The sequence below is a fragment of the Tripterygium wilfordii genome, chromosome 11, assembly GCF_013401445.1.
Source record: "Tripterygium wilfordii isolate XIE 37 chromosome 11, ASM1340144v1, whole genome shotgun sequence".
NCBI lineage: Eukaryota > Viridiplantae > Streptophyta > Magnoliopsida > Celastrales > Celastraceae > Tripterygium > Tripterygium wilfordii.
Window position 1 is genome coordinate 7763099 of NC_052242.1, and position 25648 is coordinate 7788746.

Genomic DNA, 25648 nt, shown 5'->3' on the forward strand with positions numbered 1-25648 from the left:
CATTTTTACCTTACGAAACGTGGCAGGAAGGCTCTACTAGCAAGTTAGACTTCTAAGAACACTAAATAGACTACAACGGTCCACATTGATGCTTTGGAATTGCTGAACTCTCTCCATAGAGGAGCTTTTCACGTTTTTGTGTAATTTGAGACATAACTTGGTCTATTCGCGTCTTTACCTTACGAAACGTGGCAGGAAGGCTCAACTAGCAAGTTAGACTTCTAAGAACACTATATAGAGTACAACGGTCCACATGGATGCTTTGAAATTGCTCAACTCTCTCCATAGAGGAGCTTTTCACGTTTTTGTGCAATTTCAGAACATAACTTGGTCTATTCGCATCTTTACCTTACGAAACGTGGCACGAAGGCTCAACTAGCAAGTTAGACTTTTAGGAGCACTAAATAGAGTACAACGATCCACATTGATGCTTTGGAATTGCTCAACTCTCTCCGTAGAGGAGCTTTTCACGTTTTTGAGCAATTTGAGACATAACTTGGTCTATTCACGTCTTTACCTTGACGAAACGTGGCACGAAGGCTCAACTAGCAAGTTAGACTTTTAAGAGCTACTAAATAGAGTACAACGGTCCACATTGATGCTTTGGAATTGCTCAACTCTCTCCATAGAGGAGCTTTTCACGTTTTTGTGCAATTTGAGACATAACTTGGTCTATTCGCGTCTTTACCTTACGAAACGTGGCACGAAGGCTCAACTAGCAAGTTAGACTTCTAAGAACACTAAATAGAGTACAACGGTCCACATTGATGCTTTGAAATTGCTCAACTCTCTCCATAGAGGAGCTTTTCACGTTTTTGAGCAATTTGAGACATAACTTGGTCTATTCGCGTCTTTACCTTACGAAACGTGGCACGAAGGCTCAACTAGCAATTTAGACTTCTAAGAACACTAAATAGAGTACAACGGTCCACATTGATGCTTTGGAATTGCTCAACTCTCTCCATAGAGGAGCTTTTCACGTTTTTGTGCAATTTCAAACATAACTTGGTCTATTCGCATTCTTTACCTTACGAAACGTGGCAGGAAGGCTCTACTAGCAAGTTAGACTTCTAAGAACACTAAATAGACTACAACGGTCCACATTGATGCTTTGGAATTGCTGAACTCTCTCCATAGAGGAGCTTTTCACGTTTTTGTGTAATTTGAGACATAACTTGGTCTATTCGCGTCTTTACCTTACGAAACGTGGCAGGAAGGCTCAAGTAGCAAGTTAGACTTCTAAGAACACTATATAGAGTACAACGGTCCACATGGATGCTTTGAAATTGCTCAACTCTCTCCATAGAGGAGCTTTTCACGTTTTTGTGCAATTTCAAACATAACTTGGTCTATTCGCATTTTTACCTGACGAAACGTGGCACGAAGGCTCAACTAGCAAGTTAGACTTTTAGGAGCACTAAATAGAGTACAAAGATCCACATTGATGCTTTGGAATTGCTCAAATCTCTCCATAGAGGAGCTTTCCACGTTTTTGAGCAATTTGAGACATAACTTGGTCTATTCGCGTCTTTACTTTACGAAATGTGCCACGAAGGCTCAACTAGCAAGTTAGACTTTTAAGAGCTCTAAATAGACTACAACGGTCCACATAGATGCTTTGGAATTGCTCAACTCTCTCCATAGAGGAGCTTTTCACGTTTTTAAGCAATTTGAGACATAACTTCGTCTATTCGCGTCTTTACCTTACGAAACAGTGCAGGAAGGCTTAACTAACAAGTTAGACTTCCAAGCACACTAAATAGAGTACAACAGGTCCACATTGATGCTTTGAAATTGCTCAATTCTCTCCATAGAGGAGCTTTTCAGGTTTTTGTGCAATTTCAAACATAACTTGGTCTATTCGCATTTTTACCTTACAAAACGTGGCACGAAGGCTCAACTAGCAAGTTATACTTTTAAGAGCACTAAATAGAGTACAACAATACACATTGATGTTTTGGAGTTGCTCAACTCTCTCCATAGAGGAGCTTTTCACGTTTTTGTGCAATTTGAGACATAACTTGGTCTATTCGCGTCTTTACCTTACGAAACGTGGCAGGAAGGCTCAACTAGCAAGTTAGACTTCTAAGAACACTAGATAGAGTACAACGGTCCACATTGATGCTTTGAAATTGCTCAACGCTCTCCATAGAGGAGCTTTTCACGTTTTTGAGCAATTTGAGACATAACTTGGTCTATTCGCGTCTTTACCTTACGAAACGTGGCACGAAGGCTCAACTAGCAAGTTAGACTTCTAAGAACACTAAATAGAGTACAACGATCCACATTGATGCTTTGGAATTGCTCAACTCTCTCCATAGAGGAGCTTTTCACGTTTTTGTGCAATTTCAGAACATAACTTGGTCTATTCGCATCTTTACCTTACGAAACGTGGCACGAAGGCTCAACTAGCAAGTTAGACTTCTAAGAACACTAAATAGAGTACAACGGTCCACATTGATGCTTTGGAATTGCTCAACTCTCTCCATAGAGGAGCTTTTCACGTTTTTGTGCAATTTGAGACATAACTTGGTCTATTCGCGTCTTTACCTTACGAAACGTGGCACGAAGGCTCAACTAGCAAGTTAGACTTCTAAGAACACTATATAGAGTACAACGGTCCACATGGATGCTTTGGAATTGCTCAACTCTCTCCATAGAGGAGCTTTTCACGTTTTTGTGCAATTTCAAACATAACTTGGTCTATTCGCATCTTTACCTGACGAAACGTGGCACGAAGGCTCAACTAGCAAGTTAGACTTTTAAGAGCACTAAATAGAGTACAACGGATCCACATTGATGCTTTGGAATTGCTCAACTCTCTCCATAGAGGAGCTTTTCCACGTTTTTGAGCAATTTGAGACATAACTTGGTCTATTCGCGTCTTTACCTTACGAAACTGTGCACGAAGGCTCAACTAGCAAGTTAGACTTTTAAGAGCATCTAAATAGAGTACAACGGTCCACATTGATGCTTTGGAATTGCTCAACTCTCTCCATAGAGGAGCTTTTCACGTTTTGTAGCAATTTGAGACATAACTTGGTCTATTCGCGTCTTTACCTTACGAAACAGTGGCACGAAGGCTCAACTAGCAAGTTAGACTTCTAAGACACTAAATAGAGTACAACAGGTCCACATTGATGCTTTGGAATTGCTCAACTCTCTCCATAGAGGAGCTTTTCACGTTTTTGTGCAATTTCAAACATAACTTGGTCTATTCGCATTCTTTACCTTACGAAACGTGGCACGAAGGCTCAACTAGCAAGTTAGACTTTTAAGAGCACTAAATAGAGTACAACAGGTCCACATTGATGCTTTGGAATTGCTCAACTCTCTCCATAGAGGAGCTTTTCACGTTTTTGTGCAATTTCAGACATAACTTGGTCTATTCGCGTCTTTACCTTACGAAACGTGGCACGAAGGCTCAACTAGCAAGTTAGACTTCTAAGAACACTAAATAGAGTACAACGGTCCACATTGATGCTTTGGAATTGCTCAACTCTCTCCATAGAGGAGCTTTTCACGTTTTTGAGCAATTTGAGACATAACTTGGTCTATTCGCGTCTTTACCTTACGAAACGTGGCACGAAGGCTCAACTAGCAAGTTAGACTTCTAAGAACACTAAATAGAGTACAACGGTCCACATTGATGCTTTGGAATTGCTCAACTCTCTCCATAGAGGAGCTTTTCACGGTTTTTGTGCAATTTCAAACATAACTTGGTCTATTCGCATCTTTACCTTACGAAACGTGGCACGAAGGCTCTACTAGCAAGTTAGACTTCTAAGAACACTAAATAGAGTACAACGGTCCACATTGATGCTTTGGAATTGCTCAACTCTCTCCATAGAGGAGCTTTTCACGTTTTTGTGCAATTTGAGACATAACTTGGTCTATTCGCGTCTTTACCTTACGAAACGTGGCAGGAAGGCTCAACTAGCAAGTTAGACTTCTAAGAACACTATATAGAGTACAACGGTCCACATGGATGCTTTGAAATTGCTCAACTCTCTCCATAGAGGAGCTTTTCACGTTTTTGTGCAATTTCAAACATAACTTGGTCTATTCGCATTTTTACCTGACGAAACGTGGCACGAAGGCTCAACTAGCAAGTTAGACTTTTAGGAGCACTAAATAGAGTACAACGATCCACATTGATGCTTTGGAATTGCTCAACTCTCTCCGTAGAGGAGCTTTTCCACGTTTTTGAGCAATTTGAGACATAACTTGGTCTATTCGCGTCTTTACCTTACGAAACTGTGCCACGAAGGCTCAACTAGCAAGTTAGACTTTTAAGAGCATCTAAATAGAGTACAACGGTCCACATTAGATGCTTTGGAATTGCTCAACTCTCTCCATAGAGGAGCTTTTCACGTTTTTAAGCAATTTGAGACATAACTTGGTCTATTCGCGTCTTTACCTTACGAAACGTGCACGAAGGCTCAACTAAGCAAGTTAGACTTCTAAGCACACTAAATAGAGTACAACGGTCCACATTGATGCTTTGGAATTGCTCAACTCTCTCCATAGAGGAGCTTTTCACGTTTTTGTGCAATTTGAGACATAACTTGGTCTATTCGCGTCTTTACCTTACGAAACGTGGCACGAAGGCTCAACTAGCAAGTTAGACTTTTAAGAGCACTAAATAGAGTACAACAGGTCCACATTGATGCTTTGGAATTGCTCAACTCTCTCCATAGAGGAGCTTTTCACGTTTTTGTGCAATTTGAGACATAACTTGGTCTATTCGCGTCTTTACCTTACGAAACGTGGCACGAAGGCTCAACTAGCAAGTTAGACTTCTAAGAACACTAAATAGAGTACAACGGTCCACATTGATGCTTTGGAATTGCTCAACTCTCTCCATAGAAGAGCTTTTCACGTTTTGGAGCAATTTGAGACATAACTTGGCCTATTCGCGTCTTTACCTTACGAAACGTGGCACGAAGGCTCAACTAGCAAGTTAGACTTCTAAGAACACTAAATAGAGTACAACGGTCCACATTGATGCTTTGGAATTGCTCAACTCTCTCCATAGAGGAGCTTTTCACGTTTTTGTGCAATTTGAGACATAACTTGGTCTATTCGCGTCTTTACATTACGAAACGTGGCACGAAGGCTCAACTAGCAAGTTAGACTTCTAAGAACACTAAATAGAGTACAACGGTCCACATTGATGCTTTGGAATTGCTCAACTCTCTCCATAGAGGAGCTTTTCACGTTTTTGTGCAATTTGAGACATAACTTGGTCTATTCGCGTCTTTACCTTACGAAACGTGGCACGAAGGCTCAACTAGCAAGTTAGACTTTTAAGAGCACTAAATAGAGTACAACGGTCCACATTGATGCTTTGGAATTGCTCAACTCTCTCCATAGAGGAGCTTTTCACGTTTTTGTGCAATTTGAGACATAACTTGGTCTATTCGCGTCTTTACCTTACGAAACGTGGCACGAAGGCTCAACTAGCAAGTTAGACTTTTAAGAGCACTAAATAGAGTACAACGGTCCACATTGATGCTTTGGAATTGCTCAACTCTCTCCATAGAGGAGCTTTCACGTTTTTGAGCAATTTGAGACATAACTTGGTCTATTCGCGTCTTTACCTTACGAAATGTGCCACGAAGGCTCAACTAGCAAGTTAGACTTTTAAGAGCATCTAAATAGACTACAACGGTCCACATTGATGCTTTGGAATTGCTCAACTCTCTCCATAGAGGAGCTTTTCACGTTTTTAAGCAATTTGAGACATAACTTCGTCTATTAGCGTCTTTACCTTACGAAACAGTGCAAGAAGGCTCAACTAACAAGTTAGACTTCCAAGCACACTAAATAGAGTACAACAGGTCCACATTGATGCTTTGAAATTGCTCAATTCTCTCCATAGAGGAGCTTTTCACGTTTTTGTGCAATTTCAAACATAACTTGGTCTATTCGCATTTTTACCTTACAAAACGTGGCTCGAAGGCTCAACTAGCAAGTTATACTTTTAAGAGCACTAAATAGAGTACAACAATCCACATTGATGTTTTGGAGTTGCTCAACTCTCTCCATAGAGGAGCTTTTCACGTTTTTGTGCAATTTGAGACATAACTTGGTCTATTCGCGTCTTTACCTTACGAAACGTGGCACGAAGGCTCAACTAGCAAGTTAGACTTTTAAGAGCACTAAATAGAGTACAACGGTCCACATTGATGCTTTGGAATTGCTCAACTCTCTCCATAGAGGAGCTTTTCACAGTTTTTGTGCAATTTGAGACATAACTTGGTCTATTCGCGTCTTTACCTTACGAAACGTGGCACGAAGGTTCAACTAGCAAGTTAGACTTCTAAGAACACTAAATAGAGTACAACGGTCCACATTGATGCTTTGGAATTGCTCAACTCTCTCCATAGAGGAGCTTTTCACGTTTTTGAGCAATTTGAGACATAACTTGGTCTATTCGCGTCTTTACCTTACGAAACGTGGCACGAAGGCTCAACTAGCAAGTTAGACTTTTAAGGAGCACTAAATAGAGTACAACGGTCCACATTGATGCTTTGGAATTGCTCAACTCTCTCCATAGAGGAGCTTTTCACGTTTTTGAGCAATTTGAGACATAACTTGGTCTATTCGCGTCTTTACCTTACGAAACGTGGCACGAAGGCTCAACTAGCAAGTTAGACTTCTAAGAACACTAAATAGAGTACAACGGTCCACATTGATGCTTTGGAATTGCTCAACTCTCTCCATAGAGGAGCTTTTCACGTTTTTGTGCAATTTGAGACATAACTTGGTCTATTCGCGTCTTTACCTTACGAAACGTGGCACGAAGGCTCAACTAGCAAGTTAGACTTCTAAGAACACTAAATAGAGTACAACGGTCCACATTGATGCTTTGGAATTGCTCAACTCTCTCCATAGAGGAGCTTTTCACGTTTTTGTGCAATTTGAGACATAACTTGGTCTATTCGCGTCTTTACCTTACGAAACGTGGCACGAAGGCTCAACTAGCAAGTTAGACTTCTAAGAACACTAAATAGAGTACAACGGTCCACATTGATGCTTTGGAATTGCTCAACTCTCTCCATAGAGGAGCTTTTCACGTTTTTGTGCAATTTGAGACATAACTTGGTCTATTCGCGTCTTTACCTTACGAAACGTGGCACGAAGGCTCAACTAGCAAGTTAGACTTCTAAGAACACTAAATAGAGTACAACGGTCCACATTGATGCTTTGGAATTGCTCAACTCTCTCCATAGAGGAGCTTTTCACGTTTTTGTGCAATTTGAGACATAACTTGGTCTATTCGCGTCTTTACCTTACGAAACGTGGCACGAAGGCTCAACTAGCAAGTTAGACTTCTAAGAAGCACTAAATAGAGTACAACGGTCCACATTGATGCTTTGGAATTGCTCAACTCTCTCCATAGAGGAGCTTTTCACGTTTTTGTGCAATTTGAGACATAACTTGGTCTATTCGCGTCTTTACCTTACGAAACGTGGCACGAAGGCTCAACTAGCAAGTTAGACTTCTAAGAACACTAAATAGAGTACAACGGTCCACATTGATGCTTTGGAATTGCTCAACTCTCTCCATAGAGGAGCTTTTCACGTTTTTGTGCAATTTGAGACATAACTTGGTCTATTCGCAGTCTTTACCTTACGAAACGTGGCACGAAGGCTCAACTAGCAAGTTAGACTTTTAAGGAGCACTAAATAGAGTACAACGGTCCACATTGATGCTTTGGAATTGCTCAACTCTCTCCATAGAGGAGCTTTTCCACGTTTTTGAGCAATTTGAGACATAACTTGGTCTATTCGCGTCTTTACCTTACGAAACGTGGCACGAAGGCTCAACTAGCAAGTTAGACTTTTAAGAGCACTAAATAGAGTACAACGGTCCACATTGATGCTTTGGAATTGCTCAACTCTCTCCATAGAGGAGCTTTTCACGTTTTGTAGCAATTTGAGACATAACTTGGTCTATTCGCGTCTTTACCTTACGAAACAGTGGCACGAAGGCTCAACTAGCAAGTTAGACTTCTAAGAACACTAAATAGAGTACAACAGGTCCACATTGATGCTTTGGAAATTGCTCAACTCTCTCCATAGAGGAGCTTTTCACGTTTTTGTGCAATTTCAAACATAACTTGGTCTATTCGCAGTCTTTACCTTACGAAACGTGGCACGAAGGCTCAACTAGCAAGTTAGACATTTAAGAGCACTAAATAGAGTACAACAGGTCCACATTGATGCTTTGGAATTGCTCAACTCTCTCCATAGAGGAGCTTTTCACGTTTTTGTGCAATTTGAGACATAACTTGGTCTATTCAGCGTCTTTACCTTACGAAACGTGGCACGAAGGCTCAACTAGCAAGTTAGACTTTTAAGAGCACTAAATAGAGTACAACGGTCCACATTGATGCTTTGGAATTGCTCAACTCTCTCCATAGAGGAGCTTTTCACGTTTTTGTGCAATTTGAGACATAACTTGGTCTATTCGCGTCTTTACCTTACGAAACGTGGCACGAAGGCTCAACTAGCAAGTTAGACTTCTAAGAAGCACTAAATAGAGTACAACGGTCCACATTGATGCTTTGGAATTGCTCAACTCTCTCCATAGAGGAGCTTTTCACGTTTTTGTGCAATTTGAGACATAACTTGGTCTATTCGCATCTTTACCTTACGAAACGTGGCACGAAGGCTCAACTAGCAAGTTAGACTTTTAAGAGCACTAAATAGAGTACAACAGGTCCACATTGATGCTTTGGAATTGCTCAACTCTCTCCATAGAGGAGCTTTTCACGTTTTTGTGCAATTTGAGACATAACTTGGTCTATTCGCGTCTTTACCTTACGAAACGTGGCACGAAGGCTCAACTAGCAAGTTAGACTTTTAAGAGCACTAAATAGAGTACAACGGTCCACATTGATGCTTTGGAATTGCTCAACTCTCTCCATAGAGGAGCTTTTCACGTTTTTGTGCAATTTGAGACATAACTTGGTCTATTCGCGTCTTTACCTTACGAAACGTGGCACGAAGGCTCAACTAGCAAGTTAGACTTCTAAGAACACTAAATAGAGTACAACGGTCCACATTGATGCTTTGGAATTGCTCAACTCTCTCCATAGAGGAGCTTTTCACGTTTTTGAGCAATTTGAGACATAACTTGGTCTATTCGCGTCTTTACCTTACGAAACGTGGCACGAAGGCTCAACTAGCAAGTTAGACTTTTAAGAGCACTAAATAGAGTACAACGGTCCACATTGATGCTTTGGAATTGCTCAACTCTCTCCATAGAGGAGCTTTTCACGTTTTTGTGCAATTTGAGACATAACTTGGTCTATTCGCGTCTTTACCTTACGAAACGTGGCACGAAGGCTCAACTAGCAAGTTAGACTTCTAAGAACACTAAATAGAGTACAACGGTCCACATTGATGCTTTGGAATTGCTCAACTCTCTCCATAGAGGAGCTTTTCACGTTTTTAGCAATTTGAGACATAACTTGGTCTATTCGCGTCTTTACCTTACGAAACGTGGCACGAAGGCTCAACTAGCAAGTTAGACTTTTAAGAGCACTAAATAGAGTACAACGGTCCACATTGATGCTTTGGAATTGCTCAACTCTCTCCATAGAGGAGCTTTTCACGTTTTTGAGCAATTTGAGACATAACTTGGTCTATTCGCGTCTTTACCTTACGAAACGTGGCACGAAGGCTCAACTAGCAAGTTAGACTTTTAAGAGCACTAAATAGAGTACAACGGTCCACATTGATGCTTTGGAATTGCTCAACTCTCTCCATAGAGGAGCTTTTCACGTTTTTGTGCAATTTGAGACATAACTTGGTCTATTCGCGTCTTTACCTTACGAAACGTGGCACGAAGGCTCAACTAGCAAGTTAGACTTCTAAGAACACTAAATAGAGTACAACGGTCCACATTGATGCTTTGGAATTGCTCAACTCTCTCCATAGAGGAGCTTTTCACGTTTTTGTGCAATTTGAGACATAACTTGGTCTATTCGCAGTCTTTACCTTACGAAACGTGGCACGAAGGCTCAACTAGCAAGTTAGACTTTTAAGAGCACTAAATAGAGTACAACGGTCCACATTGATGCTTTGGAATTGCTCAACTCTCTCCATAGAGGAGCTTTTCACGTTTTTGAGCAATTTGAGACATAACTTGGTCTATTCGCGTCTTTACCTTACGAAACGTGGCACGAAGGCTCAACTAGCAAGTTAGACTTTTAAGAGCACTAAATAGAGTACAACGGTCCACATTGATGCTTTGGAATTGCTCAACTCTCTCCATAGAGGAGCTTTTCACGTTTTTGTGCAATTTGAAGACATAACTTGGTCTATTCGCGTCTTTACCTTACGAAACGTGGCACGAAGGCTCAACTAGCAAGTTAGACTTCTAAGAACACTAAATAGAGTACAACGGTCCACATTGATGCTTTGGAATTGCTCAACTCTCTCCATAGAGGAGCTTTTCACGTTTTTAGCAATTTGAGACATAACTTGGTCTATTCGCGTCTTTACCTTACGAAACGTGGCACGAAGGCTCAACTAGCAAGTTAGACTTTTAAGAGCACTAAATAGAGTACAACGGTCCACATTGATGCTTTGGAATTGCTCAACTCTCTCCATAGAGGAGCTTTTCACGTTTTGTAGCAATTTGAGACATAACTTGGTCTATTCGCATCTTTACCTTACGAAACGTGGCACGAAGGCTCAACTAGCAAGTTAGACTTTTAAGAGCACTAAATAGAGTACAACGGTCCACATTGATGCTTTGGAATTGCTCAACTCTCTCCATAGAGGAGCTTTCACGTTTTTGAGCAATTTGAGACATAACTTGGTCTATTCGCGTCTTTACCTTACGAAACGTGGCACGAAGGCTCAACTAGCAAGTTAGACTTTTAAGAGCACTAAATAGAGTACAACGGTCCACATTGATGCTTTGGAATTGCTCAACTCTCTCCATAGAGGAGCTTTTCACGTTTTTGAGCAATTTGAGACATAACTTGGCCTATTCGCGTCTTTACCTTACGAAACGTGGCACGAAGGCTCAACTAGCAAGTTAGACTTCTAAGAACACTAAATAGAGTACAACGGTCCACATTGATGCTTTGGAATTGCTCAACTCTCTCCATAGAGGAGCTTTTCACGTTTTTGTAGCAATTTGAGACATAACTTGGTCTATTCGCGTCTTTACCTTACGAAACGTGGCACGAAGGCTCAACTAGCAAGTTAGACTTTTAAGAGCACTAAATAGAGTACAACGGTGCACATTGATGCTTTGGAATTGCTCAACTCTCTCCATAGAGGAGCTTTTCACGTTTTTGTGCAATTTGAGACATAACTTGGTCTATTCGCGTTTTTACCTTACGAAACGTGGCACGAAGGCTCAACTAGCAAGTTAGACTTCTAAGAACACTAAATAGAGTACAACGGTCCACATTGATGCTTTGGAATTGCTCAACTCTCTCCATAGAGGAGCTTTTCACGTTTTTGTGCAATTTGAAACATAACTTGGTCTATTCGCATCTTTACCTTACGAAACGTGGCACGAAGGCTCAACTAGCAAGTTAGACTTTTAAGAGCACTAAATAGAGTACAACGGTCCACATTGATGCTTTGGAATTGCTCAACTCTCTCCATAGAGGAGCTTTTCACGTTTTTGAGCAATTTAAGACATAACTTGGTCTATTCGCGTCTTTACCTTACGAAACGTGGCACGAAGGCTCAACTAGCAAGTTAGACTTCTAAGAACACTAAATAGAGTACAACGGTCCACATTGATGCTTTGGAATTGCTCAACTCTCTCCATAGAGGAGCTTTTCACGTTTTTGTGCAATTTGAGACATAACTTGGTCTATTCGCATCTTTACCTTACGAAACGTGGCACGAAGGCTCAACTAGCAAGTTAGACTTCTAAGAACACTAAATAGAGTACAACGGTCCACATTGATGCTTTGGAATTGCTCAACTCTCTCCATAGAGGAGCTTTTCACGTTTTTGTGCAATTTGAAGACATAACTTGGTCTATTCGCGTCTTTACCTTACGAAACGTGGCACGAAGGCTCAACTAGCAAGTTAGACTTTAAGAGCACTAAATAGAGTACAACGGTCCACATTGATGCTTTGGAATTGCTCAACTCTCTCCATAGAGGAGCTTTTCACGTTTTTGTGCAATTTCAGAACATAACTTGGTCTATTCGCGTCTTTACCTTACGAAACGTGGCACGAAGGCTCAACTAGCAAGTTAGACTTTTAAGAGCACTAAATAGAGTACAACGGTCCACATTGATGCTTTGGAATTGCTCAACTCTCTCCATAGAGGAGCTTTTCACGTTTTTGTAGCAATTTGAGACATAACTTGGTCTATTCGCGTCTTTACCTTACGAAACGTGGCACGAAGGCTCAACTAGCAAGTTAGACTTTAAGAGCACTAAATAGAGTACAGCGGTCCACATTGACGCTATGGAATTGCTCAACTCTCTCCATAGAGGAGCTTTTCACGTTTTTGAGCAATTTGAGACATAACTTGGTCTATTCGCGTCTTTACTTTACGAAACGTGGCACGAAGGCTCAACTAGCAAGTTAGACTTTTAGGAGCTCTAAATAGAGTACAACGGTCCACATTGATGCTTTGGAATAGCTCAACTGTCTCCAAGGAGGAGCTTTTCATGTTTTTGTGCAATTTAAGGCATAAGTTGGTCTATTCGCGTCTTTACCTTACGAAACGTGGCAGGAAGGCTCAACTAGCAAGTTAGACCTCTAAGAACACTAAATAGAGTACAACGGTCCACATTGATGCTTTGGAATTGCTCAACTCTCTCCATAGAGGAGCTTTTCACGTTTTTAAGCAATTTGAGACATAACTTGGTCTATTCGCGTCTTTACCTTACGAAACAGAGCAGGAAGGCTCAACTAACAAGTTAGACTTCTAAGCACACTAAATAGAGTACAACAGGTCCACATTGAAGCTTTGAAATTGCTCAATTCTCTCCATAGAGGAGCTTTTCACGTTTTTGTGCAATTTCAAACATAACTTGGTATATTCGCATTTTTACCTTACGAAACGTGGCACGAAGGCTCAACTAGCAAGTTATACTTTTAAGAGCACTAAATAGAGTACAACGGTCCACATTGATGTTTTGGAGTTGCTCAACTCTCTCCATAGAGGAGCTTTTCACGTTTTTGTGCAATTTGAGACATAACTTGGTCTATTCACGTCTTTACTTTACGAAACGTGACACAAAGGCTTAACTAGCGAGTTAGACTTTTAACAGCTCTAAATAGAGTACAACTGTCCACATTGATGCTTTGGAATTGCTCAACTCTCTCCATAGAGGAGCTTTTCACGTTTTTGTGCAATTTAAGACATAACTTGGTCTATTCGCGTCTTTACCTTACGAAACGTGGCAGGAAGGCTCAACTAGCAAGTTAGACTTCTACGAACACTAATTAGAGTACAACGGTCCACATTGTTTCTTTGAAATTGCTCAACTCTCTCCATAGAGGAGCTTTTCACGTTTTTGCGCAATTTGAGAACATAACTTGGTCTATTCGCATCTTTACCTTACGAAACGTGGCACGAAGGCTCAACTAGCAAGTTAGACTTTTAAGGAGCACTAAATAGAGTACAACGGTCCACATTGATGCTTTGGAATTGCTCAACTCTCTCCATAGAGGAGCTTTTCACGTTTTTGTAGCAATTTGAGACATAACTTGGTCTATTCGCGTCTTTACCTTACGAAACGTGGCACGAAGGCTCAACTAGCAAGTTAGACTTCTAAGAAGCACTAAATAGAGTACAACGGTCCACATTGATGCTTTGGAATTGCTCAACTCTCTCCATAGAGGAGCTTTTCACGTTTTTGTGCAATTGCAAACATAACTTGGTCTATTCGCATCTTTACCTTACGAAACGTGGCACGAAGGCTCAACTAGCAAGTTAGACTTCTAAGAACACTAAATAGAGTACAACGGTCCACATTGATGCTTTGGAATTGCTCAACTCTCTCCTTAGGGGAGCTTTTCACGTTTTTGAGCAATTTGAGACATAACTTGGTCTATTCGCGTCTTTAGTTTACAAAACGTGGCACGAAGGCTCAACTAGCAAGTTAGACTTTTAAGATCTCTAAATAGAGTACAACGGTCAACATTGATGCTTTGGAATTGCTCAACTCTCTCCATAGAGGAGCTTCCCACGTTTTTGTGCAATTTGAGACATAACTTGGTCTATTCGCTTCTCTACCTTACGAAACGTGGCAGGAAGGCTCCACTAGCAAGTTAGACTTCTAAGAAGCACTAAATAGAGTACAACGGTCCACATTGATGCTTTGGAATTGCTCAACTCTCTCCATAGAGGAGCTTTTCACGTTTTTCAGCAATTTGAGACATAACTTGGTCTATTCGTGTCATTACCTTACGAAACGTCGCACGAAGCCTCAACTAGCAAGTTAGACTTTTAAGAGCACTAAATAGAGTACAACGGTCCACATTGATGCTTTGGAATTGCTCAACTCTCTCCATAGAGGAACTTTTCACGTCTTTAGGCAATTTGAGACATAACTTGGTCTATTCGCTTCTTTACCTAACGAAACGTGGCACGAAGGCTCAACTAGCTAGTTAGAATTTTAAGAGCACTAAATAGAGTAGAACGGTCCACATTAATGCTTTGAAATTGCTCAAATCTCTCCATAGAGGAGCTTTTCACGTTTTTGAGAAATTTAAGACATGACTTGGTCTATTCGCGTCTTTACTTTACGAAACGTGGCAGGAAGGCTCAACTAGCAAGTTAGACTTTTAAGAGCACTAAATAGAGTACAACAGTGCACATTGATGCTTTTGAATTGCTCAACTCTCTCCATAGAGGAGCTTTTCACGTTTTTGTGCAATTTCAAACATAACTCGTTCTATTCGCATTTTTACCTTACGAAACGTGGCACGAAGGCTCAACTAGCAAGTTAGACTTTTAAGATCCCTAAATAGAGTACAACGGTCCACATTGATGCTTTGGAATTGCTCAACGCTCTCCATAGAGGAGCTTTTCACGTTTTTGTGCAATTTGAGACATAACTTGGTCTATTCACGTCCTTACTTTACGAAACGTGGCATGAACGCTCAACTAGCAAGTTAGACTTTTAAGAGCACTAAATAGAGTACAACGGTCCACATTGATGCTCTCGAATTGCTCAACTCTCTGCATAGAGGAGCTTTTCACTTTTTTGTGCAATTTCAAACATAACTTGGTTTATTCGTATGTTTACCTTACGAAACGTGGCACGAAGGCTCAACTAGCAAGTTAGACTTTTAAGAGCACTAAATAGAGTACAACGGTCCACATTGATGCTTTGGAATTGCTCAGCTCTCTCCATAGAGGAGCTTTTCACGTTTTTGTACAATTTGAGACATAACTTGGTCTATTCGCGTCTTTTCCTTACGAAACGTGGCACGAAGGCTCAACTAGCAAGTTAGACTTTTAAGAGCACTAAGTAGAGTACAACGGTCCACATTGATGCTTTGGAATTGCTCAACTCTCTCCATAGAGGAGCTTTTCACGTTTTTGTAGCAATTTGAGACATAACTTGGTCTATTCGCGTCTTTACCTTACGAAACGTGGCACGAAGGCTCAACTAGCAAGTTAGACTTTTAAGAGCACTAAATAGAGTACAACGGTCCACATTGATGCTTTGGAATTGCTCAACTCTCTCCATAGAGGAGCTTTTCACGTTTTGTAGCAATTTGAGACATAACTTGGTCTATTCGCGTCTTTACCTTACGAAACGTGGCACGAAGGCTCAACTAGCAAGTTAGACTTTAAGAGCACTAAATAGAGTACAACGGTCCACATTGATGCTTTGGAATTGCTCAACTCTCTCCATAGAGGAGCTTTTCACGTTTTTGTAGCAATTTGAGACATAACTTGGTCTATTCGCGTCTTTACCTTACGAAACGTGGCACGAAGGCTCAACTAGCAAGTTAGACTTTTAAGAGCACTAAATAGAGTACAACGGTCCACATTGATGCTTTGGAATTGCTCAACTCTCTCCATAGAGGAGCTTTTCACGTTTTTGAGCAATTTGAGACATAACTTGGTCTATTCGCGTCTTTACCTTACGAAACGTGGCACGAAGGCTCAACTAGCAAGTTAGACTTTTAAGAGCACTAAATAGAGTACAACGGTCCACATTGATGCTTTGGAATTGCTCAACTCTCTCCATAGAGGAGCTTTTCACGTTTTTGTGCAATTTGAGACATAACTTGGTCTATTCGCGTCTTTACCTTACGAAACGTGGCACGAAGGCTCAACTAGCAAGTTAGACTTTTAAGAGCACTAAATAGAGTACAACGGTCCACATTGATGCTTTGGAATTGCTCAACTCTCTCCATAGAGGAGCTTTTCACGTTTTTGTAGCAATTTGAGACATAACTTGGTCTATTCGCGTCTTTACCTTACGAAACGTGGCACGAAGGCTCAACTAGCAAGTTAGACTTTTAAGAGCACTAAATAGAGTACAACGGTCCACATTGATGCTTTGGAATTGCTCAACTCTCTCCATAGAGGAGCTTTTCACGTTTTTGTGCAATTTCAGACATAACTTGGTCTATTCGCAGTCTTTACCTTACGAAACGTGGCACGAAGGCTCAACTAGCAAGTTAGACTTTAAGAGCACTAAATAGAGTACAACGGTCCACATTGATGCTTTGGAATTGCTCAACTCTCTCCATAGAGGAGCTTTTCACGTTTTTGTGCAATTTGAGACATAACTTGGTCTATTCGCGTCTTTACCTTACGAAACGTGGCACGAAGGCTCAACTAGCAAGTTAGACTTTTAAGAGCACTAAATAGAGTACAACGGTCCACATTGATGCTTTGGAATTGCTCAACTCTCTCCATAGAGGAGCTTTTCACGTTTTTGTGCAATTTGAGACATAACTTGGTCTATTCGCGTCTTTACCTTACGAAACGTGGCACGAAGGCTCAACTAGCAAGTTAGACTTTTAAGAGCACTAAATAGAGTACAACGGTCCACATTGATGCTTTGGAATTGCTCAACTCTCTCCATAGAGGAGCTTTTCACGTTTTTGTGCAATTTGAGACATAACTTGGTCTATTCGCGTCTTTACCTTACGAAACGTGGCACGAAGGCTCAACTAGCAAGTTAGACTTTTAAGAGCACTAAATAGAGTACAACGGTCCACATTGATGCTTTGGAATTGCTCAACTCTCTCCATAGAGGAGCTTTTCACGTTTTTGTAGCAATTTGAGACATAACTTGGTCTATTCGCGTCTTTACCTTACGAAACGTGGCACGAAGGCTCAACTAGCAAGTTAGACTTTTAAGAGCACTAAATAGAGTACAACGGTCCACATTGATGCTTTGGAATTGCTCAACTCTCTCCATAGAGGAGCTTTTCACGTTTTGTAGCAATTTGAGACATAACTTGGTCTATTCGCGTCTTTACCTTACGAAACGTGGCACGAAGGCTCAACTAGCAAGTTAGACTTTTAAGAGCACTAAATAGAGTACAACGGTCCACATTGATGCTTTGGAATTGCTCAACTCTCTCCATAGAGGAGCTTTTCACGTTTTTGAGCAATTTGAGACATAACTTGGTCTATTCGCGTCTTTACCTTACGAAACGTGGCACGAAGGCTCAACTAGCAAGTTAGACTTTTAAGAGCACTAAATAGAGTACAACGGTCCACATTGATGCTTTGGAATTGCTCAACTCTCTCCATAGAGGAGCTTTTCACGTTTTTGTGCAATTTGAGACATAACTTGGTCTATTCGCAGTCTTTACCTTACGAAACGTGGCACGAAGGCTCAACTAGCAAGTTAGACTTTTAAGAGCACTAAATAGAGTACAACGGTCCACATTGATGCTTTGGAATTGCTCAACTCTCTCCATAGAGGAGCTTTTCACGTTTTTGTGCAATTTGAGACATAACTTGGTCTATTCGCGTCTTTACCTTACGAAACGTGGCACGAAGGCTCAACTAGCAAGTTAGACTTTTAAGAGCACTAAATAGAGTACAACGGTCCACATTGATGCTTTGGAATTGCTCAACTCTCTCCATAGAGGAGCTTTTCACGTTTTTGTGCAATTTGAGACATAACTTGGTCTATTCGCGTCTTTACCTTACGAAACGTGGCACGAAGGCTCAACTAGCAAGTTAGACTTTTAAGAGCACTAAATAGAGTACAACGGTCCACATTGATGCTTTGGAATTGCTCAACTCTCTCCATAGAGGAGCTTTTCACGTTTTTGTAGCAATTTGAGACATAACTTGGTCTATTCGCGTCTTTACCTTACGAAACGTGGCACGAAGGCTCAACTAGCAAGTTAGACTTTTAAGAGCACTAAATAGAGTACAACGGTCCACATTGATGCTTTGGAATTGCTCAACTCTCTCCATAGAGGAGCTTTTCACGTTTTTGTGCAATTTGAGACATAACTTGGTCTATTCGCGTCTTTACCTTACGAAACGTGGCACGAAGGCTCAACTAGCAAGTTAGACTTTAAGAGCACTAAATAGAGTACAACGGTCCACATTGATGCTTTGGAATTGCTCAACTCTCTCCATAGAGGAGCTTTTCACGTTTTTGTGCAATTTGAGACATAACTTGGTCTATTCGCGTCTTTACCTTACGAAACGTGGCACGAAGGCTCAACTAGCAAGTTAGACTTTTAAGAGCACTAAATAGAGTACAACGGTCCACATTGATGCTTTGGAATTGCTCAACTCTCTCCATAGAGGAGCTTTTCACGTTTTTGTGCAATTTGAGACATAACTTGGTCTATTCGCGTCTTTACCTTACGAAACGTGGCACGAAGGCTCAACTAGCAAGTTAGACTTTTAAGAGCACTAAATAGAGTACAACGGTCCACATTGATGCTTTGGAATTGCTCAACTCTCTCCATAGAGGAGCTTTTCACGTTTTTGATGCAATTTGAGACATAACTTGGTCTATTCGCGTCTTTACCTTACGAAACGTGGCACGAAGGCTCAACTAGCAAGTTAGACTTTTAAGAGCACTAAATAGAGTACAACGGTCCACATTGATGCTTTGGAATTGCTCAACTCTCTCCATAGAGGAGCTTTTCACGTTTTTGTGCAATTTGAGACATAACTTGGTCTATTCGCGTCTTTACCTTACGAAACGTGGCACGAAGGCTCAACTAGCAAGTTAGACTTTTAAGAGCACTAAATAGAGTACAACGGTCCACATTGATGCTTTGGAATTGCTCAACTCTCTCCATAGAGGAGCTTTTCACGTTTTTGTGCAATTTCAAGACATAACTTGGTCTATTCGCAGTCTTTACCTTACGAAACGTGGCACGAAGGCTCAACTAGCAAGTTAGACTTTAAGAGCACTAAATAGAGTACAACGGTCCACATTGATGCTTTGGAATTGCTCAACTCTCTCCATAGAGGAGCTTTTCACGTTTTTGAGCAATTTGAGACATAACTTGGTCTATTCGCGTCTTTACCTTACGAAACGTGGCACGAAGGCTCAACTAGCAAGTTAGACTTTTAAGAAGCACTAAATAGAGTACAACGGTCCACATTGATGCTTTGGAATTGCTCAACTCTCTCCATAGAGGAGCTTTTCACGTTTTTGTGCAATTTGAGACATAACTTGGTCTATTCGCGTCTTTACCTTACGAAACGTGGCACGAAGGCTCAACTAGCAAGTTAGACTTTAAGAGCACTAAATAGAGTACAACGGTCCACATTGATGCTTTGGAATTGCTCAACTCTCTCCATAGAGGAGCTTTTCACGTTTTTGTGCAATTTCAAGACATAACTTGGTCTATTCGCAGTCTTTACCTTACGAAACGTGGCACGAAGGCTCAACTAGCAAGTTAGACTTTAAGAGCACTAAATAGAGTACAACGGTCCACATTGATGCTTTGGAATTGCTCAACTCTCTCCATAGAGGAGCTTTTCACGTTTTGTAGCAATTTGAGACATAACTTGGTCTATTCGCGTCTTTACCTTACGAAACGTGGCACGAAGGCTCAACTAGCAAGTTAGACTTTTAAGAGCACTAAATAGAGTACAACGGTCCACATTGATGCTTTGGAATTGCTCAACTCTCTCCATAGAGGAGCTTTTCACGTTTTTGAGCAATTTGAGACATAACTTGGTCTATTCGCAGTCTTTACCTTACGAAACGTGGCACGAAGGCTCAACTAGCAAGTTAGACTTTTAAGAGCACTAAATAGAGTACAACGGTCCACATTGATGCTTTGGAATTGCTCAACTCTCTCCATAGAGGAGCTTTTCACGTTTTTGTAGCAATTTGAGACATAACTTGGTCTATTCGCGTCTTTACCTTACGAAACGTGGCACGAAGGCTCAACTAGCAAGTTAGACTTTTAAGAGCACTAAATAGAGTACAACGGTCCACATTGATGCTTTGGAATTGCTCAACTCTCTCCATAGAGGAGCTTTTCACGTTTTTGTGCAATTTCAGACATAACTTGGTCTATTCGCAGTCTTTACCTTACGAAACGTGGCACGAAGGCTCAACTAGCAAGTTAGACTTTAAGAGCACTAAATAGAGTACAACGGTCCACATTGATGCTTTGGAATTGCTCAACTCTCTCCATAGAGGAGCTTTTCACGTTTTTGTGCAATTTGAGACATAACTTGGTCTATTCGCGTCTTTACCTTACGAAACGTGGCACGAAGGCTCAACTAGCAAGTTAGACTTTAAGAGCACTAAATAGAGTACAACAGGTCCACATTGATGCTTTGGAATTGCTCAACTCTCTCCATAGAGGAGCTTTTCACGTTTTTGTGCAATTTGAGACATAACTTGGTCTATTCGCGTCTTTACCTTACGAAACGTGGCACGAAGGCTCAACTAGCAAGTTAGACTTTTAAGAGCACTAAATAGAGTACAACGGTCCACATTGATGCTTTGGAATTGCTCAACTCTCTCCATAGAGGAGCTTTTCACGTTTTTGTGCAATTTGAGACATAACTTGGTCTATTCGCGTCTTTACCTTACGAAACGTGGCACGAAGGCTCAACTAGCAAGTTAGACTTTAAGAGCACTAAATAGAGTACAACGGTCCACATTGATGCTTTGGAATTGCTCAACTCTCTCCATAGAGGAGCTTTTCACGTTTTGTAGCAATTTGAGACATAACTTGGTCTATTCGCGTCTTTACCTTACGAAACGTGGCACGAAGGCTCAACTAGCAAGTTAGACTTTTAAGAGCACTAAATAGAGTACAACGGTCCACATTGATGCTTTGGAATTGCTCAACTCTCTCCATAGAGGAGCTTTTCACGTTTTTGAGCAATTTGAGACATAACTTGGTCTATTCGCGTCTTTACCTTACGAAACGTGGCACGAAGGCTCAACTAGCAAGTTAGACTTTTAAGAGCACTAAATAGAGTACAACGGTCCACATTGATGCTTTGGAAATTGCTCAACTCTCTCCATAGAGGAGCTTTTCACGTTTTTGAGCAATTTGAGACATAACTTGGTCTATTCGCGTCTTTACCTTACGAAACGTGGCACGAAGGCTCAACTAGCAAGTTAGACTTTTAAGAGCACTAAATAGAGTACAACAGGTCCACATTGATGCTTTGGAATTGCTCAACTCTCTCCATAGAGGAGCTTTTCACGTTTTTGTGCAATTTCAAGACATAACTTGGTCTATTCGCATCTTTACCTTACGAAACGTGGCACGAAGGCTCAACTAGCAAGTTAGACTTTAAGAGCACTAAATAGAGTACAACGGTCCACATTGATGCTTTGGAATTGCTCAACTCTCTCCATAGAGGAGCTTTTCACGTTTTTGTGCAATTTGAGACATAACTTGGTCTATTCGCGTCTTTACCTTACGAAACGTGGCACGAAGGCTCAACTAGCAAGTTAGACTTTAAGAGCACTAAATAGAGTACAACGGTCCACATTGATGCTTTGGAATTGCTCAACTCTCTCCATAGAGGAGCTTTTCACGTTTTTGTGCAATTTGAGACATAACTTGGTCTATTCGCGTCTTTACCTTACGAAACGTGGCACGAAGGCTCAACTAGCAAGTTAGACTTTTAAGAGCACTAAATAGAGTACAACGGTCCACATTGATGCTTTGGAATTGCTCAACTCTCTCCATAGAGGAGCTTTTCACGTTTTTGTGCAATTTGAGACATAACTTGGTCTATTCGCGTCTTTACCTTACGAAACGTGGCACGAAGGCTCAACTAGCAAGTTAGACTTTAAGAGCACTAAATAGAGTACAACGGTCCACATTGATGCTTTGGAATTGCTCAACTCTCTCCATAGAGGAGCTTTTCACGTTTTTGTAGCAATTTGAGACATAACTTGGTCTATTCGCGTCTTTACCTTACGAAACGTGGCACGAAGGCTCAACTAGCAAGTTAGACTTTTAAGAGCACTAAATAGAGTACAACGGTCCACATTGATGCTTTGGAATTGCTCAACTCTCTCCATAGAGGAGCTTTTCACGTTTTTGTAGCAATTTGAGACATAACTTGGTCTATTCGCGTCTTTACCTTACGAAACGTGGCACGAAGGCTCAACTAGCAAGTTAGACTTTTAAGAGCACTAAATAGAGTACAACGGTCCACATTGATGCTTTGGAATTGCTCAACTCTCTCCATAGAGGAGCTTTTCACGTTTTTGTGCAATTTGAGACATAACTTGGTCTATTCGCGTCTTTACCTTACGAAACGTGGCACGAAGGCTCAACTAGCAAGTTAGACTTTTAAGAGCACTAAATAGAGTACAACGGTCCACATTGATGCTTTGGAATTGCTCAACTCTCTCCATAGAGGAGCTTTTCACGTTTTTGTGCAATTTCGAGACATAACTTGGTCTATTCGCGTCTTTACCTTACGAAACGTGGCACGAAGGCTCAACTAGCAAGTTAGACTTTAAGAGCACTAAATAGAGTACAACGGTCCACATTGATGCTTTGGAATTGCTCAACTCTCTCCATAGAGGAGCTTTTCACGTTTTTGTGCAATTTGAGACATAACTTGGTCTATTCGCGTCTTTACCTTACGAAACGTGGCACGAAGGCTCAACTAGCAAGTTAGACTTTAAGAGCACTAAATAGAGTACAACGGTCCACATTGATGCTTTGGAATTGCTCAACTCTCTCCATAGAGGAGCTTTTCACGTTTTTGTGCAATTTGAGACATAACTTGGTCTATTCGCGTCTTTACCTTACGAAACGTGGCACGAAGGCTCAACTAGCAAGTTAGACTTTTAAGAGCACTAAATAGAGTACAACGGTCCACATTGATGCTTTGGAATTGCTCAACTCTCTCCATAGAGGAGCTTTTCACGTTTTTGTGCAATTTGAGACATAACTTGGTCTATTCGCGTCTTTACCTTACGAAACGTGGCACGAAGGCTCAACTAGCAAGTTAGACTTTAAGAGCACTAAATAGAGTACAACGGTCCACATTGATGCTTTGGAATTGCTCAACTCTCTCCATAGAGGAGCTTTTCACGTTTTTGTAGCAATTTGAGACATAACTTGGTCTATTCGCGTCTTTACCTTACGAAACGTGGCACGAAGGCTCAACTAGCAAGTTAGACTTTTAAGAGCACTAAATAGAGTACAACGGTCCACATTGATGCTTTGGAATTGCTCAACTCTCTCCATAGAGGAGCTTTTCACGTTTTTGTGCAATTTGAGACATAACTTGGTCTATTCGCGTCTTTACCTTACGAAACGTGGCACGAAGGCTCAACTAGCAAGTTAGACTTTTAAGAGCACTAAATAGAGTACAACGGTCCACATTGATGCTTTGGAATTGCTCAACTCTCTCCATAGAGGAGCTTTTCACGTTTTTGATGCAATTTGAGACATAACTTGGTCTATTCGCGTCTTTACCTTACGAAACGTGGCACGAAGGCTCAACTAGCAAGTTAGACTTTTAAGAGCACTAAATAGAGTACAACGGTCCACATTGATGCTTTGGAATTGCTCAACTCTCTCCATAGAGGAGCTTTTCACGTTTTTGTGCAATTTGAGACATAACTTGGTCTATTCGCGTCTTTACCTTACGAAACGTGGCACGAAGGCTCAACTAGCAAGTTAGACTTTAAGAGCACTAAATAGAGTACAACGGTCCACATTGATGCTTTGGAATTGCTCAACTCTCTCCATAGAGGAGCTTTTCACGTTTTTGTGCAATTTGAGACATAACTTGGTCTATTCGCGTCTTTACCTTACGAAACGTGGCACGAAGGCTCAACTAGCAAGTTAGACTTTAAGAGCACTAAATAGAGTACAACGGTCCACATTGATGCTTTGGAATTGCTCAACTCTCTCCATAGAGGAGCTTTTCACGTTTTTGTGCAATTTGAGACATAACTTGGTCTATTCGCGTCTTTACCTTACGAAACGTGGCACGAAGGCTCAACTAGCAAGTTAGACTTTAAGAGCACTAAATAGAGTACAACGGTCCACATTGATGCTTTGGAATTGCTCAACTCTCTCCATAGAGGAGCTTTTCACGTTTTTGTGCAATTTGAGACATAACTTGGTCTATTCGCGTCTTTACCTTACGAAACGTGGCACGAAGGCTCAACTAGCAAGTTAGACTTTTAAGAGCACTAAATAGAGTACAACGGTCCACATTGATGCTTTGGAATTGCTCAACTCTCTCCATAGAGGAGCTTTTCACGTTTTTGTGCAATTTGAGACATAACTTGGTCTATTCGCGTCTTTACCTTACGAAACGTGGCACGAAGGCTCAACTAGCAAGTTAGACTTTAAGAGCACTAAATAGAGTACAACGGTCCACATTGATGCTTTGGAATTGCTCAACTCTCTCCATAGAGGAGCTTTTCACGTTTTTGTGCAATTTGAGACATAACTTGGTCTATTCGCGTCTTTACCTTACGAAACGTGGCACGAAGGCTCAACTAGCAAGTTAGACTTTAAGAGCACTAAATAGAGTACAACGGTCCACATTGATGCTTTGGAATTGCTCAACTCTCTCCATAGAGGAGCTTTTCACGTTTTTGTGCAATTTGAGACATAACTTGGTCTATTCGCGTCTTTACCTTACGAAACGTGGCACGAAGGCTCAACTAGCAAGTTAGACTTTAAGAGCACTAAATAGAGTACAACGGTCCACATTGATGCTTTGGAATTGCTCAACTCTCTCCATAGAGGAGCTTTTCACGTTTTTGTGCAATTTGAGACATAACTTGGTCTATTCGCGTCTTTACCTTACGAAACGTGGCACGAAGGCTCAACTAGCAAGTTAGACTTTTAAGAGCACTAAATAGAGTACAACGGTCCACATTGATGCTTTGGAATTGCTCAACTCTCTCCATAGAGGAGCTTTTCACGTTTTTGTGCAATTTGAGACATAACTTGGTCTATTCGCGTCTTTACCTTACGAAACGTGGCACGAAGGCTCAACTAGCAAGTTAGACTTTTAAGAGCACTAAATAGAGTACAACGGTCCACATTGATGCTTTGGAATTGCTCAACTCTCTCCATAGAGGAGCTTTTCACGTTTTTGTGCAATTTGAGACATAACTTGGTCTATTCGCGTCTTTACCTTACGAAACGTGGCACGAAGGCTCAACTAGCAAGTTAGACTTTAAGAGCACTAAATAGAGTACAACGGTCCACAT